Below are 15,146 nucleotides of genomic sequence, written 5' to 3' on the forward strand. Positions count from 1 at the left end.
CGATCAGGAATGACACATTTATTCAATTCACGCATATCGACACAAATTCTGAGTTTCCCTGATTTCTTCCTTATGATGACGAGTGGTGAAACCCATTCGCTAGCATCAATGCTTTCGATGATTCCCGTTTCCTCCATCTTCCTTATCTCCTTTCTGACTTCTTCCCTCATGGAAAGAGAGACACTTCTCAATTTCTGGGCTACAGGATTATGATTAGGCCTTAATCGTATTTCATGAACATAGCCCTTAAGACATCCCACACCATCTCGAAAAACAGCTTGCACCATCTCCGTACTGTTCACTTTATTCATGACAGGATCCTTACTTGGTTCACCCCTATCATTGCTTATAGCAAACACAGAGTCTTCAATGGTAGAGTCTAATTTGACCTGCAGTTTGTTCTGAAGTGTCCAATTTAGGAGTGGTGTCCTGCCTATATTTGTGATGTAAATTGTGCCCTTGCCTCTTCTACCTTTAAACTTCAATTTCCCCCAGTACCACCCTATGGTGTTAATTTTTACTCCACCGTAAGCCTTGGGGTTGATATCAGTCTCATGGAGATACTCATATTTTTCTTTATTCCATAGGTGCAGTAGCAACAAAGTATATTTGGCACCAGTATCGATCATCATACTTATCTCCACACCGTCGACTGAAACTATGGCTTTGGGACTCTCCAAAACTTCCTCGTCATCATCACCAGTTATGACAAACACACATTCTTCACTTTCTTCTGCTCCGATATGGCTACTACCCGAATTACCTCCTATCCAGTTCGTAGAGGTATTCCGGAGTCTGCAACACCTTGAATAATGACCTTTACCTTTGCACGTGCTGCAAATCATCTTCAAAGCTGGGCAATCTGGGCCATCGGCCCAGTGGTTGGTACTGTCACACCTATAACACCTTCCTTGAAGTCTCCTCCTCAGATTCATGGACTGCTTGTCAGGACTACCTTTTCTGTTCCGATCACTCACGGCTCCATTATGACTAGTCTTGTGTTTCCCTTTATCAGGTTGCGATGACCCATGCTGTCTGTTAGATATTTTCCTTCTCGTAGAGATATTATTGATCATGGATATGGAGTCGCCTTCTTCAGCAGCGTTATCAGACACCCTGACAGATTTAGTGTTGCAATTCTCAAGTTTCATACGTATCATCTTATTTTCCAATTCCTTCACACATTCCTCTGTATGTTCCACTTCCTTCGCTACACGAAGTACTGTGTCCAAGGATGGATCATTTTCTGATAAAAGTTTTTCTCTCACTTTGGTACTACGACATTCTAGCATAAACTGGTGCCTAAGCCTTTCATCAAGTTGCTCATTGAAATTGCATGACTTGGCTAGTTTTCTCAGGGCAGTAATAAACTTCTCAACGCTTTCTCCCTCCTCTTGTGTTCTCTTTCCAAATTTGTACCTTTCCAAAATAATGCTTATTTTTTTTCAAAATGTCTGTCAATCTTCTTGACAGCATACTCATATACACTCAACTCAGAACCTTCTTCACTTGACAGCTCTGGCAAATTTTCATATTTCTCTTGACCAGCTGGGCCCAGGCAGTGCAACAACAACGACTTCCTTTTTTCTGCGCTGCAATTGGAGCCGCAAACAACTCCGGCATAATGCTCAAATGACTTTATCCATCTCTTCCACAGAACACTAGGTTCATCAGTACTTGGCATAAAAAATGCAGGCGGGGGCACACTGCTGAAAGCCATGTTGCACTAAGGCGATAGATGATATAAAACTAATGCTGTGTTGTAGAATGTTGTTGAAAGAGTCCTTGATGCATAAGACAACTATCACTGTGACACTTGATATGTTTGCTTCTGGGTTGGAACTGATACTGCCTTGCAATTTTTGCAGTTCACTACAAAAGCAGCTGTGGCAGTACACTGAGGTTTGAATGTCAGTATCCTTGTACACATAACGTTCATGAAATCACTGTGTTTAATCTTGTTAGCTTTCACAAATGGCTTATTGGTGCCAACTTTGCATGTTATTTTTTTTTTTTACAGGTATAGTGTCAGTGATTAAGAAATGCGCGCTGTGCCTTTAAATATAGTTCAGTGTACACTTGAAGCCGTTTAAAATCCCCCGTTGGATGCTCGCATTACATTGTAGCAAAAAGCAGGCGATCCGAAAAACTTGCGCATATGTCTTTAAAATATCCACAGGTTGCACAACGTAGCAGACGATGAGTGTGCATGCGCGCTGGACGAACAGGAAGATAAAACGAAACAAGCTGTGCAACGGCCGACACCTTAAATGGGACACCAGCAGTGATCCTGTTAATCATTAGTGACACCAGCAGAGAATATGAGAGCACAAAATGAAGCGCGTTACCTTCAGGGCACACCGGGGCCGCTGCAACGCTCGGGCATGAGCGGAGCAGCTCCGTGTGAATCAGCTGGTCACAATCACAGAGAAATCCTCGTCGCCAATTGTAGTGTGGGGGTTGGCGTATGAATGATACAGATGGTAAATTCGTATTTATTTATACAGATATTTATTACATTTACATTAACTATGACAACAGGTATTAATGTATGGGAAAGAAAGGAGGGAGCTAGCTGCGCCATACGAAGCTGGAAACTGTTGCCCTTCAACCAGCGTTCCACATTCCACGACCCGAGCGAAGGGCCCGTGTCACTCCTCCACCTTGCTCGTGAACGCATGCTGCCATGGTTGGGTCAGGCATCTCTCTCTCCAACCAGGCAACCCTCCTATCACTCAGTTAGTTGAGATATTACAGTATAGAACAGCACGCCAGCTTATGTGCAGAGTTTGTGTGTGTGTGTTTGGGTTTGTGGGGGAGTGTGCCACACATGTGCATGTAGTTGTGTGCATGTGTGTGTGTGCATGAAGTGCAAGCAGTGGGTGAATAAGGGTTTTAGAGTTAGCAGTGAGGTCAGGCTGAAAAGATGGCTGATCTCATTCTTATATTCAACTGTTACTTGCCTGCAACAACTAAGGAATCAAGATTCTCTTCTTGTACATACTGCAACATTGCCAGGTTTCTGTACCTACCTGCCACAAAGATGCATCAATTGTATGAGAGGGTGCAAATCCCAGGATGAAGATGATGCAAGTGGGACAAAAACAGAGACACCAATCTCAAATCAAGCAATGTCAACAGGTTTGCAAAAGGGAGACAAGGAGGCCTTACCCAGGTTCTGAGACATGTTAGAATTCAAGATTGTGGCAGTCCTTAATATTAGCTCAGGCCAACTCCCTTTCAGCCCACATGAGCAGAGGCACATGAGTCAATCACAAAACAAACACAGCTAAACTAAACAGGTGCAAGTCATACCATAAAGCCTCCACTTGGGTGGTAGAGACTGAATTATAACAGACAGCTTGCTTAGTCAGAAAGTATGTAGTGTTAAAGAGGGAGCTGGAGGAAGGTGTTTAGAGGAGATTTCCAATTGGATCATATTTTTAGAGTAGTGCTGGATGGAGAATATCGGAGGTTTGAGTAAGGAATTTACCATCTTGAGAGAGTAATATTGAGGAGGTTGGAGGAAGAGTTGCCATCTTAAGATAGTGATACTGAGGAGGTCAGAGGGAGGGGGTCACCATCTGGGGAGAGCTATAATGAGAAGGCTGGAGTGAGAGAGTTATCATCTGGAGAGGAGGACTGAGGAAGTTGTTAGAAGGGGGAATCATTACCATCTTGGAAGGGTGGAGGAAAGCTTAAGGGGGACATCGGGCTACAAGGCCTTAGCTGGAGATTGGAGAGCAGATACCCCTACTAGCCAGACAGATTAGAGATGTTGCAACATACCAGGATGCTCCCGGACAGCCTTACGAAGTGGGAGGAGGTTCAAGATGGTACAACCTCATGGGCGGACAGGGAGGCTATGTCTGAGCTGGCAGGGGGTTGAGTCTTGGGGACCAGGATCTCAGAGCAGCGAGGTGGTCAGGTGACAGAGCATCCTGAAAGCCCATCTATAAGACTCTGGGAGAGTGGATCAGTGCTAGGAAAGATCCACCTCGGTTTGCCTCAGAAGGACTTTTCTACAGACTCTGTGGAAGTGGGTTCTGGAACACTGAAGGCCTGCAACCTAAACACAGAGGTCTGAGTTTGTTGCCAGCAGACTCTACAGTAAAGCCATGACATACACAATTCAAGACATGTGGAGAGACCTTTCCTTTATTGATAGTTCATTATTGAAAGAACCATTTACCACTTGTGTTCCAAAAATAAAACTTTATTTTCTTGAGTATTGTACATGTGGTCAGGCTCTTGATCGGTCCCACTGATGTTCTCCAAGATGGTCGAGAACTAAAGAGTCACCAATGTTTCCTGATAATCTTCTGTAATTTCATGATTCCTGGCCAGTAGGTGAAACACAATTTGAAAACCATTGTAGAGCGTGGTTTCAGTTTATTTAGTTAATTTATGTTAATGTTGTAATCACAATGTGTTTACAATAACCTTGTTGTTTGCAGACAAAGGGGGTCATTACGACCAAGGCGGTAAGTACGCCGACTTTACCACCATTGTGTAAACTAAACTATGTTTACACCATGGTGGATGGCGGATTTGCGCCCCATTCCAAGGTGAGTGGGGCGGTAAATCCCCATTTCCCATTTTACCCTTCCCCATTCCCATTTTTGCCGCATAGGGCATAATGGGAGTGGGGAAGGCGCTAATTACGCCACCGTAAATTACGGTGGCGTAATTAGCACCAAATCGGTTTGGCGCCATGGATTTTAATGGCTGCTAAAAGCAGCCATTAAAATCGGAATCAGGCGTTAAGGGTTAACGACGGCGTTAACCCTTAACGCCTGAGTTGTAATGAGGCCCAAAGACTAAATTCTTATATGTAGATGGCACTTTGTACTTTGCAGCGACCGTTAGCCCGTGGGCCCTGCGTGCACCCTAGATTTGCTCCCCATGCATCTGCTTCCTCTCCCTCCCTCCTCCCGCATCCCAGCACTCCCACCTCCCCTGATAGGCTAATCGTCCACCTTGCTGTGGGTTTGTTGCTGAGCCAAACCCTGATTGCCTCTTTAGCTTCCCGGCGATTCAGGTGAGCTTGGGGGCGTGCAGACCCTCCTGGGCCTTGCATTTTGTACGTTGCAGTGACTGTTGAAGCCCCCAGACCCTGCATGCACCCTAGATTTGCTCCCCATGCATCTGCTTCCTCTCCCTCCCTCCTCCCGCATCCCAGCCCTCCCACCTCCCCTGATAGGCTTATCGTCCACCTTGCTGTGGGTTTGTTGCCGCACCAACCCCTGTTCGCCTCTTTAGCTTACAAGCGATTCAGGTGAGCTTGGTGGCTTGCAGACCATCCTGACGCTCTCTTTCCATATGCCTGAGGCTGCCTGCAGAGGTCAGGGGACCCTAAAGAAGCATCCAGGATCGATCTAGGGACTGGCTCCATGATCTCTGACCCCGAAAACCCCATCTATGGAAGGCATTTCCTCCTCCCAAAGGGGCTTCAACTGGAAACAAGACAGTGCTTACCCCAACACCACCAAAGCCCTCTTCCCATCTGCCTCAGGCTGCTGCAGAGGTCAGGGGACCATAAAGAAGCATCCATGACCAATATAGTGACTGCCCCAGGCCCTCTGACAAAGTTACCTCTGGATTACTTTGGGTATATAAGCAATGTCCTTTGGGCGTCCATTTGCCCGGGTGTCCAGAGAAAAGGGAAGACAGAGCTAGGTTTTGCTACTATAGCCTTCTTTATTTCATTCTGTGTTCTCTGTTAGCCCCTGTTTGCAACAGGTTGCCACAAGAATGCATTGAATACAGCACACAAACAACATTCAAATATAACTCCAACAACGCACTCCACTAAAACAGCTAATTGCATACACCTGCACCTGTGAGTACCCCAAGCTCCCAAATTAGTGTACTGTCACTCTACACTGTGCGTCTCACCTATAATGCATTCACTCATTCTCCTCCTACTCACCTCTCCCTACGCTTTCAACAATCATGCCACAACTTCCTCCTTTCCTTTCGCTTTTATAGAACTCACAACTCAAAACTCCCACTACTCCATCTCTCTTCCACCTCCTTCCAACAAACAAAGCTGATGAGTTAACCATGACTCCCCCAACACCTATCCACCTCACCTCTCTTCATCTTAGACTCAACTTCTCTTCTCTTCGTTACCTCATCAACTGAACATTGCACTCTGGGATGCTCAGTCTGTATGCAACAAAACTTCTTTTATCACTGACTACTTTCACTCCAGCTCTCTTCCCCTAGACCTTCTTGCTATCACTGAAACCTGTATTTCGATTTCTCCATCTGACACTGCCACCGTGGCGACCCTATATGACTCCAACCTATCCTTCATTCACTCTCCTCAGCTGACTGGCAGAGATGGAAGTGTCAGACACCTACTCTCTTCCTGCCTCAATGCCTCACAAATCTCCAATGCCATGTCCTCTCCTACCTCTTTTGAATTCACCATCTCTTATATTGCTCTGCCTCACTTGGTTCACACCATCTCCATCTATCACCCTCCTAGTCCCACTGGACCATTATTTGATGGTCTTGGTCAACTCCTTGACTTCCTTTTCACTAAACATCGCCTGATTTTCTTAGGTGACTTTAACCTTCCCTCTCCAACCACTTCTCAGAAATCTGAACTTCAGTCTTTTCTTAGTAACCACACTCTCCATGCTATCCATAACCTACCTACATACACATGGGTTAATTATTTGGATCTCTTTCACCTCCACCTCAATACTACTGTTGCACCATCCATATCTGGTCCCCTCTTGCTCCACCTATTATTAAAAGGAAATTGAAACCTCTGCCATTCCCCCTTTTCTCTCTGACCTACATTTCTCACTTTCTTTCTTTCTTCACACCCAATGCCTCTTCCACCAACACTGTCTCCTCTTGCTTCCAATCCCTACTACATGACGCATTATCCTCTCATTTTCCACTGATTACTTTCACCCCTAAGTCTCAGCATCCTCAGCTATGGTTCACTCTTTGCGTATGCTCTCTGCACAGAAATGCGCCAGCTGCGGCGCAAATGGAGGTATAAACAGTTGCACGAGGACCTGCAACTCTACCTCTCTGCCCTGAACTGAAGTCCACTCTTGATAGTGCAAAAAGGGAATTCTAACTACGCCTCATTGACTCTCACTCCAACCATCCTCGCCGGCTTCAGGGCACCCTTAATTTGCTCCTCACTCCTCCTAAGTATATGACTATCAACTCCACTCTCACAGCTAATGACCTAGCACAATACTTAAATTCCTAAGTTAAAGACTCTCATAGTCCCATCTCCTACATTTTACACTCTGGCTACTCTACTCTCATTGCCTGCCTCTTTCTCCCACTTCAGTCACACTAATACTGATGAAGTGCTTTCTCTACTTATGAAGGCTAACCCCTCTTGCACCACTGCTAATAAAGGCTGTTGCCCCTTTAGTGGCCTCACACTTCACTGAATACAACCTGTGCTTTAACTCTGTTTGCTTTCCCTCTGTTTTCAAAACATCCACGGTCATAACTCTCCTAAAAATGCAAGGGGTTGACCCGAACCTACCAGCTAACTTTTGCCCAGTGTCTCGAGTTCCGCACTACTCTAAAGTTCTCAAAAGGATTGTGTTGAACCATCTTACCAACCATTTTACCAATTTCTTAGACATCCACAACCTTCAAGGCCCCCTATAAGCAGGTTTCTGCTCCTGTCCAACTTTATCGCCACTGCTAAGCACTCCAACCTATCCTCTATCCTAATTCTCCTTGACCTGTCTGCTGCCTTTGACATTGTGAATCACTCTGATCTTCTTAATACTCTCTTTCATCTTGGGATTCATGATCGAGCCCTTGCCTGCATTGAAATCCCACCTTGCACCTCACCAATTCTATGTCTCCTGGAGTAGCAACACCTCTCAACTCACTCCTCTAATTGTTGGTGTTCCACAAAGCTCTGTTTTGGGTTCGCTCCTCTTTACATTCCACACCTCTGCTCTTGGGGTACTAATCTACTCATTTGGGTTCTCGTACCAATATTTTGCGGACGACACCAAGATCTTCGTCTTGTTTCCTGAAATCTCCTCTGTTCTGTCTAACATGATTTCAACTATCTCTCTGCAATTAAATATTGGAAGGCTTTGCACACTCTGATGTTAAACTGTACCAAAACAGAGATGTTCTTATTCTCAGAAAAAGCTCTCTCTCATCTATTCCTCTGCCTATCCAGTTTCCACCTGACACTCTTCCATACTCTTCTTCAGCTAGAAACCTATGCGTCATCTATGACCCTTCTCATGCCTTCTCTATCTTCATCTCGGAAAGTGGAACAACAGCTCGCCTCAACCTCCTAAATTCTAGGAAAATCAGGCACCTGCTTCCTTGTAATACTGGCAAACATGTCTTTCCTAAACTGGACTACTGTGTCCACATCCTCTTTGGTTTCCCCAACTATGCTTTCTGTCTTCTTGGAAAAATCATTAGCTTTGCTACCAGGGCTCTCCTTGAAATCCCTCACTTCACCAGAGGCGTAGGCAGGGTAGGGCCTGAGGGGCAAGGCCCACCCAAAATCTGTAAATGCCCACTCAGCAGCGCTGTGTGGGCATTTACTGATATTTTTGCCAGTGCAGTGGGCCCAACTACATTAGCTTCAGGCCCCATTTGCTAGACAATCCTGGCTACGCCTCTGCACTTCACCCATACTTCCTCGTACCATCACCAGGCTGAATGGCTGACAATGCAAAACAGGGCCAGATTTAAATGTCTTCTGCTGGGTCACAAATCTATCCATGGTAGGACAGCACTATATCTATCCTCCTCTATCCAACTCTGCAAGACTTCTCGAAATCTCTGCTCTGCCTCCTCGACTACCCTTGTGGCTCCTCACCCTCTGTGTGCTCCTATTGCTTCCGCTCCTTCTCTCTTCTTGCTCCACTTCCATGAAATTCTCTTCCCACAGACATCCGAGAAACAGTCCACATGGATTTGTTCAAAACCAAACTAAAAGCCTCACTTCTTGCCTCCAAGTGACACTCTTAACCTACCTCTCATCTGCCTGCTAGCTAACATGTTTCCCTCGCCTCCACTCTAGTACTTCACCCATCATGGTCACATCCCAAGCACAGCTGGTCGTACCCCCTACCTGCACTTAAAAATGTGAAATATCCATTGTCCTTAATCTATATATGTCCACTTATGTATTGTCCCCGGAGACTGTTCCATTTACTCACCCCATTATAAGAAGCTCACTGCTTTCCGTCAAATCTGATTTCATATCTATTCTTGTACTTTCTTTTGTGATCAAAAGAGCATTGTTCCTCCTGAATATAGATGAATACATAAAATGTTGCATAGAGATATGAATTCGTACCTGTGCTTTTTTTCTCTGACAATTGTTGTTCTGAATGTCGACCATTGTACCCATACAATGTACAGATCTTGGACCCACATAAAATGGGAGTCGTTTTGTAGTGTGGATACTTTAAAAAAATGTTACACAGATAAACTGGATATCTTCAAATGAGTACCACACAACAACATTATTTTTAATATACCACAGTTATCTATTGGCCCCTTTAAATCATTGTTCCATGTGGCCAATTTTGCTTTTTCTTGGTCATGCCAATTCATAAATATGTTTCCAATTTCGGGGGGAAATGAGCAACCGTTGAGGTGTCATTAATTTGCTTATAAAATTTTGACAAAAAACAGAATTCGTTTTTTTCCAAAGATATATCAAGAAGAGAGACAATACATGTTCCATATATTCCTCATATGTCAATTTGCCTTAGATCCTCTCTAACTGAAAATATACCTTCATTTTAGGGTTTAGGCCTATAAAGGCTGACTACGTAAATAGTAGCAATAATATCAGTATGCATGAGGTTAATAGCCTCCAATATTTTGATAAAATCAGTCATGTCTGTAACATAATTGGGGCCTCGGCTGACTAATTGTTTTGGGTGCTAAGACATACATAGCAATTGGTTTAAACAGAGCATCGCACTGCAAACTGATATGAATTTTTGGAAGTGTATAATACTGGTCTTTGTGGTTGTATTTTTCTGAAGAATTTGCCACATTTATCAGTGATGCATTCACAGTCGACATTCCCCTCCATGACCGTTTGAAAACAACTTCATGATTTCTTTGAAAGGGTTAAGTGTCTGTGAATGGTAAGTGGTTTAATCACCCAGTTGGGTCCTAATTTCCAGTACATAGTACAAAGTGTCCATAACCACGAGTGTCTAACGTTTGTTAGCACAATTGATTATAATAGAAGCACCATCCATCAAATACTTTAAAGTATGTTTTTTTCTCTTTGGTAATGTTTGAATTAAATTTGATATTTCAATGATCTAAATCCTGAAAATCGTGTAGGGGTATTTTTTTGAACAACTATAGAATAGGATTTATAACCGGTGGTAAAGTAAAATCTTTAATGGTTTACCAAACATAGAACCATTAGTACAGGTTGTTACATATAAACATTTAAACAATCAAGTTAAAATACTTAATCAATTTACAACACCTTTGTAAAATGAAACTGAAGTATCAATCAGTTTGAGGAGCATCAAGCAATGGTTATTTGATGTTCTGATCCCACAGAGCCAAGTCCTGAAAATATATTGAATACTTATAATTGACTGACCACAGAATGGGTGCATCTGCAGAAATGATATGTAACTTTCATATTCCTGATACTGTTGTTTTTAGGTATGGGAACCGACCAGTGTGATTATAATATCCTGTAATAAGGGGCAGAAACGCAAAATGTATAACTGTCTCCACCTGCCATAAATTGCAAGAGCATAATTGACGCGAAACACATTCACCTTTCCACTTCTCCACCAAAGAGAGCATCAGCAGTATTTGTAATCAAATTTAAAATACAAAGTACTAAGTGAACATCCAAACATTTATTCTAAATTCGTCTCAAAGTCAAAGTGAGTTTTGCATGGCAAGTGGTTCAATGATAATCTGGGTCTTTGGAGTTTATCCTTCGACAGGCAAATAGGAAGACGTCCCTCCAGGCTTGTCATTTGCAGTCATGTTCTTCGGTTGTGTCAAAAGATGTGGTCGCCCAATCCAGAACAGCAGCGATTTCACATCTTTATACCAGAGGAGCTACCTTTCTGTGGACACTTTTGAACTTCAGTCAGAAGCCTCCTGTATGTGTCCTCTCCAGGTGTTAGCCATTTGATCCAGAGAATGATTGGCTTTAAGACTAGTTGAGTGTACAATCTCTGACTCCACAGTTGAGAATGAATGAGATTCAAAGCAGTGCAGAAAGGAGCTGAGATTTCTTTTTAAATGTATTTATTTTTTCATTTGTGAAGCGCACTAAGTGCTGAGGCATCAAGCGGGTATCACATAACCAGTTATTTGCAAAGAAACAACATGTACAGAAGGTAGTTACAAGATCATGTAAAGAAAGAACATGTATAACAAGCATGTGCAGGATCAGTATTCAGGCAAATAGCAGTGTTTTTAGAGATTTCCTGAAGCACCAGTAGGACTGCACAGCACGCAAGGTTGGCAGGAGTCGGTTCCACTAATTGGCTGCAATGGTTGGGAAGCCTGAGCCTCCAGCTTTAACCCATTTGAATTTAGGCTGCAAGAAACGGTGGGCATAGGCTGATCTTGTACATCTGGAAGAGTTTGCGTCAATTATTTTCTGTGATACGTAGGGGAGGCCTCATTGTGAAGGCACCGGTTAGTGATTGAAAGTACCTTGAATATGATCGGCTCGCGAATGGGGAGCCAGTGTGCCTTTCTCCTGCCTCAGGTGATGTGATCGAGTTTTGGGTTATTCATGGCTGCTCTAAGTGCGTTGTTCTGAATAACCTGCATCTTGCAGATGTTGCGCTCGAAGGTGCCAGCAAAGAGAGCATTACCATAATCAAGCCTCAGGGCTCACTTGTCCCTGTTTCAGAGCACTGTTTGCCGGTATCTCTCTGTTTGCTTCTAACTGTGCAGTCCTGCTTACGGGATCCTTGCAGAATCGCGGGTTCTGTAAATTACAAACACCATGTCTTGAAGATATGATTCAAGGACCACTATTTTTTCCCCTGAAGGTCGCTTATATCAGGTGCAATATGCTATGGAAGCCATTGGACATGGTGGCACATGCCTTGGAATATTAGCAAATGATGGATTTCTGCTAGCTGCAGAGAGACGCAACATCCATAAACTTCTTGATGAAGTTTTCTTTTCAGAGAAAATCTACAAGCGTAATAATGATATGGCATGTAGTATTGCAGGCATTACCTCGGATGCCAACGTTCTGACAAACGAATTGAGGTTGATCGCTCAAAGATATCTCTTACAGTATCAGGAACCTATACCTTGTGAGCAGTTGGTCACAGCACTGTGTGATATCAAACAAGCATATACACAGTTTGGAGGCAAGCGGCCGTTTGGTTTTTCACTGCTTTACATTGGTTGGGACAAACATTATGGTTTTCAGCTATATCAGAGTGACCCCAGTGGAATTTATGGTGGTTGGAAAGCTACTTGCATTGGAAATAATAGTGCTGCAGCTGTTTCAATGCTAAAACAAGACTACAAAGAAGGAGGCATGAGTTTGAGGGAGGCTCTTGCTTTAGCAGTCAAAGGGGGTCATTACAACCCAGGCGCTAATTGCGCCAACTTTACCACCATGGTGTAAACTATGTTTACACCATGGTGGATGGCGGATTTACCGCCCCATTCCAAGGTGAGTGGGGCGGTAAATCCCCATTTCCCATTTTCCCTTCCCCATTCCCATTTTTGCCCCATAGGGCATAATGGGAGTGGGGAAGGCGCTAATTACGCCACCGTAAATTACACAGCTGGCCCACAGCATAACTGAGCTAGAACAAAGAGAGCAGGAGTTTAAACTTAAGATGATGATTTGGAGAATCGTGAAAGGAGAAACAACCTAAGTTTTTTGGGATTCCCGAGAAAGAAGGGGAAACAAAAGAGGACCTAAAAATGACCCTTCACGACATCATCAAGCTCCTGGTTGCAGACGATAACATTGATGAACCCAAGACAGAGCGCATTCACAGAGCGGGAGGCCCACCTGGAGGCCCGAGATCAGTTCTGGCAAGATTTCACCGTTATCAGGATAGGATGAGAGTGTTGGAAAAGGCGAGGAGTGGAAGCACCATCTCCCTAAATGGATCCCAAATAACGATATACCAGGACCTCTCCTCCCTGACCTTAGCCCTGAGGAAAATGTGTAAACCACTTACGACATGGCTTAAATCTCGTAACACACGCTACAGATGGGGATACCCCTTTTCTCTTTCTTTCGAACATGAAGGCACAAGGATCAGGTTGAGCTCTGAGCAACAAATCAAAGCTTGCATATCCGACTTAGTAGGCCCGCAGGACCGGGAGGAATCCCGTGACCATGCCCCCAAGGACGGGAGGGAATGGCAGATACAGGGCCCGAAGAGGAAGAAGGTGAAAGGCGCGAGGAAATATCGCAGGGGAAACGGCTCCCCGGAAGGGGGCAGTTGATCCTCGACAAGTATGGTACTCTGTGCTTGAATTGACATTTGATAAGGGGAAAACATGGGTGTCTATTGGTGTAACGTGATTGAGACCTCCACTTATCTTGCAGAAATGTGCTCGCTCTGGGGGGAGGTTACCGGGGCTCATTAGTTATGATGATGTTTATTTTACAAGAGGACCGTGAGGTAACGGTCTCCACTGGTGGTTCGGTTCCAAGCTAGTGCGTTTAACTAGGCTCGATCGGACGCCACCATACTCAGGAAGAAGGAAGGGAGGGGGGGTGGAGATGACGGACAAAGGCACGTGTCAAATCAAGGGTAAATTTAAGAACTATGAACAGTGCAATGGTTACGTGGTTGTTTAAACACCGAGGAAGCGGGTTGAAATGGTCAGAGAGTATGTACGGTCTCAGATTCCGTTGTTACGATGACCACTGAACCATATAGCAGGGGTGCCATATGGGTGGGAACGCTGAACGTGAAAGGTCTTAATTCACTGACCAAAAGATCACTTGTCTTTAGAGAGTTCCGCAGATCAAATATCAATATCCTTTTATTGCAGAAGACTAAATATATTAAGGGTGAGGAGAGGGTGGTCCTGGGGAGGCGATCCGGGATTGAATTCTGGGGTTCTGGACCATTAAAAGGGGGAGAGTGGGAATGATCATTAAGAAGGGGATAGACTTCAAGACCACAAAGGTTTGGTCAGATGCAGAAGGCCGAGCCTTGATTGTTTCAGGGACCATTGGGAATGTGTCCACTACGATCGCCATGATTTACTCCCCCAACGTAGGGCAGGTTAGATTCCTCTCCAAAACAATCCCCAAAATCATGCTAGAGTCAACGGGTCCTATCATCCTTAGAGGAGATTTTAATACATGGACAGTTCCCACGTTAGATACCCCGTAACCCAGAAACACATGATAAAGTCGGAGGAGACCATGACCAATTCAGGGTAATGATGGAACTGTATGGACTGACTGATGTGTGGAGACGAATGCATCCCACGGCGAGAGCTTACACTTTTTTTTCAGCCCCACACAATACACTCACCCGCATTGACCACCTCTACCTCTCAAGAGATCTATGCCATAAGGCCTCACACACAGAAATCACACCGATCACATGGTTTGACCATGACATGGTGACCGCTGATATAACATGGGAATCCCTACCAGTTAGAGGTGGAAAATGGAGATGCAACGAGACCCTATGGAAAGACCAGTTTTTAAGTCGGAGATGGAAACTGAAATTGTGGATTACTTTCAATTGAACAATACCGGGGAGGCCTCTACACAAGGGGTCTGGGATGCGGGCAAGGCGACCTGGAGGGGGGTCCTTATGAGGGAGGGAGCCAATAAAAAGAGAGAGAGAACCCTGATTGAAAATAGACTCCGTAGAGAAATCGCCCAACTAGATAACGAAGCAAAGGAAGGGGACGTAATAGACCATGAAAAAGTCAGTGAAGCAAGGAAAAAAAGGGAGGAATTCCGTCTCCTAGAACACGACCAAATAGCTCGCAAACTTCTTTTCCTAAGACAAAAATGTTATGAGAAAGGAGACAAAGCAGACGCGTTGTTGGCGGCCAGGCTACGAGCACAGCAGGCAGAACGCAGAGTGCAGGAAATAGTTGATGGAGGACCCAACACAGTTATAAGTAGGACCACAATCCCCGAAGCATTT

The 15,146-nt window shown here is 44.4% G+C and overlaps 1 pseudogene; it reads left to right on the top strand.

Annotated features, from left to right (window-relative positions):
• The first annotated feature begins 11,879 nt into the window (after positions 1 to 11,879).
• Positions 11,880 to 12,631, top strand: LOC138515162 (proteasome subunit alpha type-4 pseudogene; annotated as a pseudogene).
• Positions 12,632 to 15,146: the final 2,515 nt, after the last annotated feature.

Source organism: Ambystoma mexicanum, chromosome 6q (assembly GCF_040938575.1).
Source record: "Ambystoma mexicanum isolate Mex_15411 chromosome 6q, UKY_AmexF1_1, whole genome shotgun sequence".
In the NCBI taxonomy this organism is placed as follows: domain Eukaryota; kingdom Metazoa; phylum Chordata; class Amphibia; order Caudata; family Ambystomatidae; genus Ambystoma; species Ambystoma mexicanum.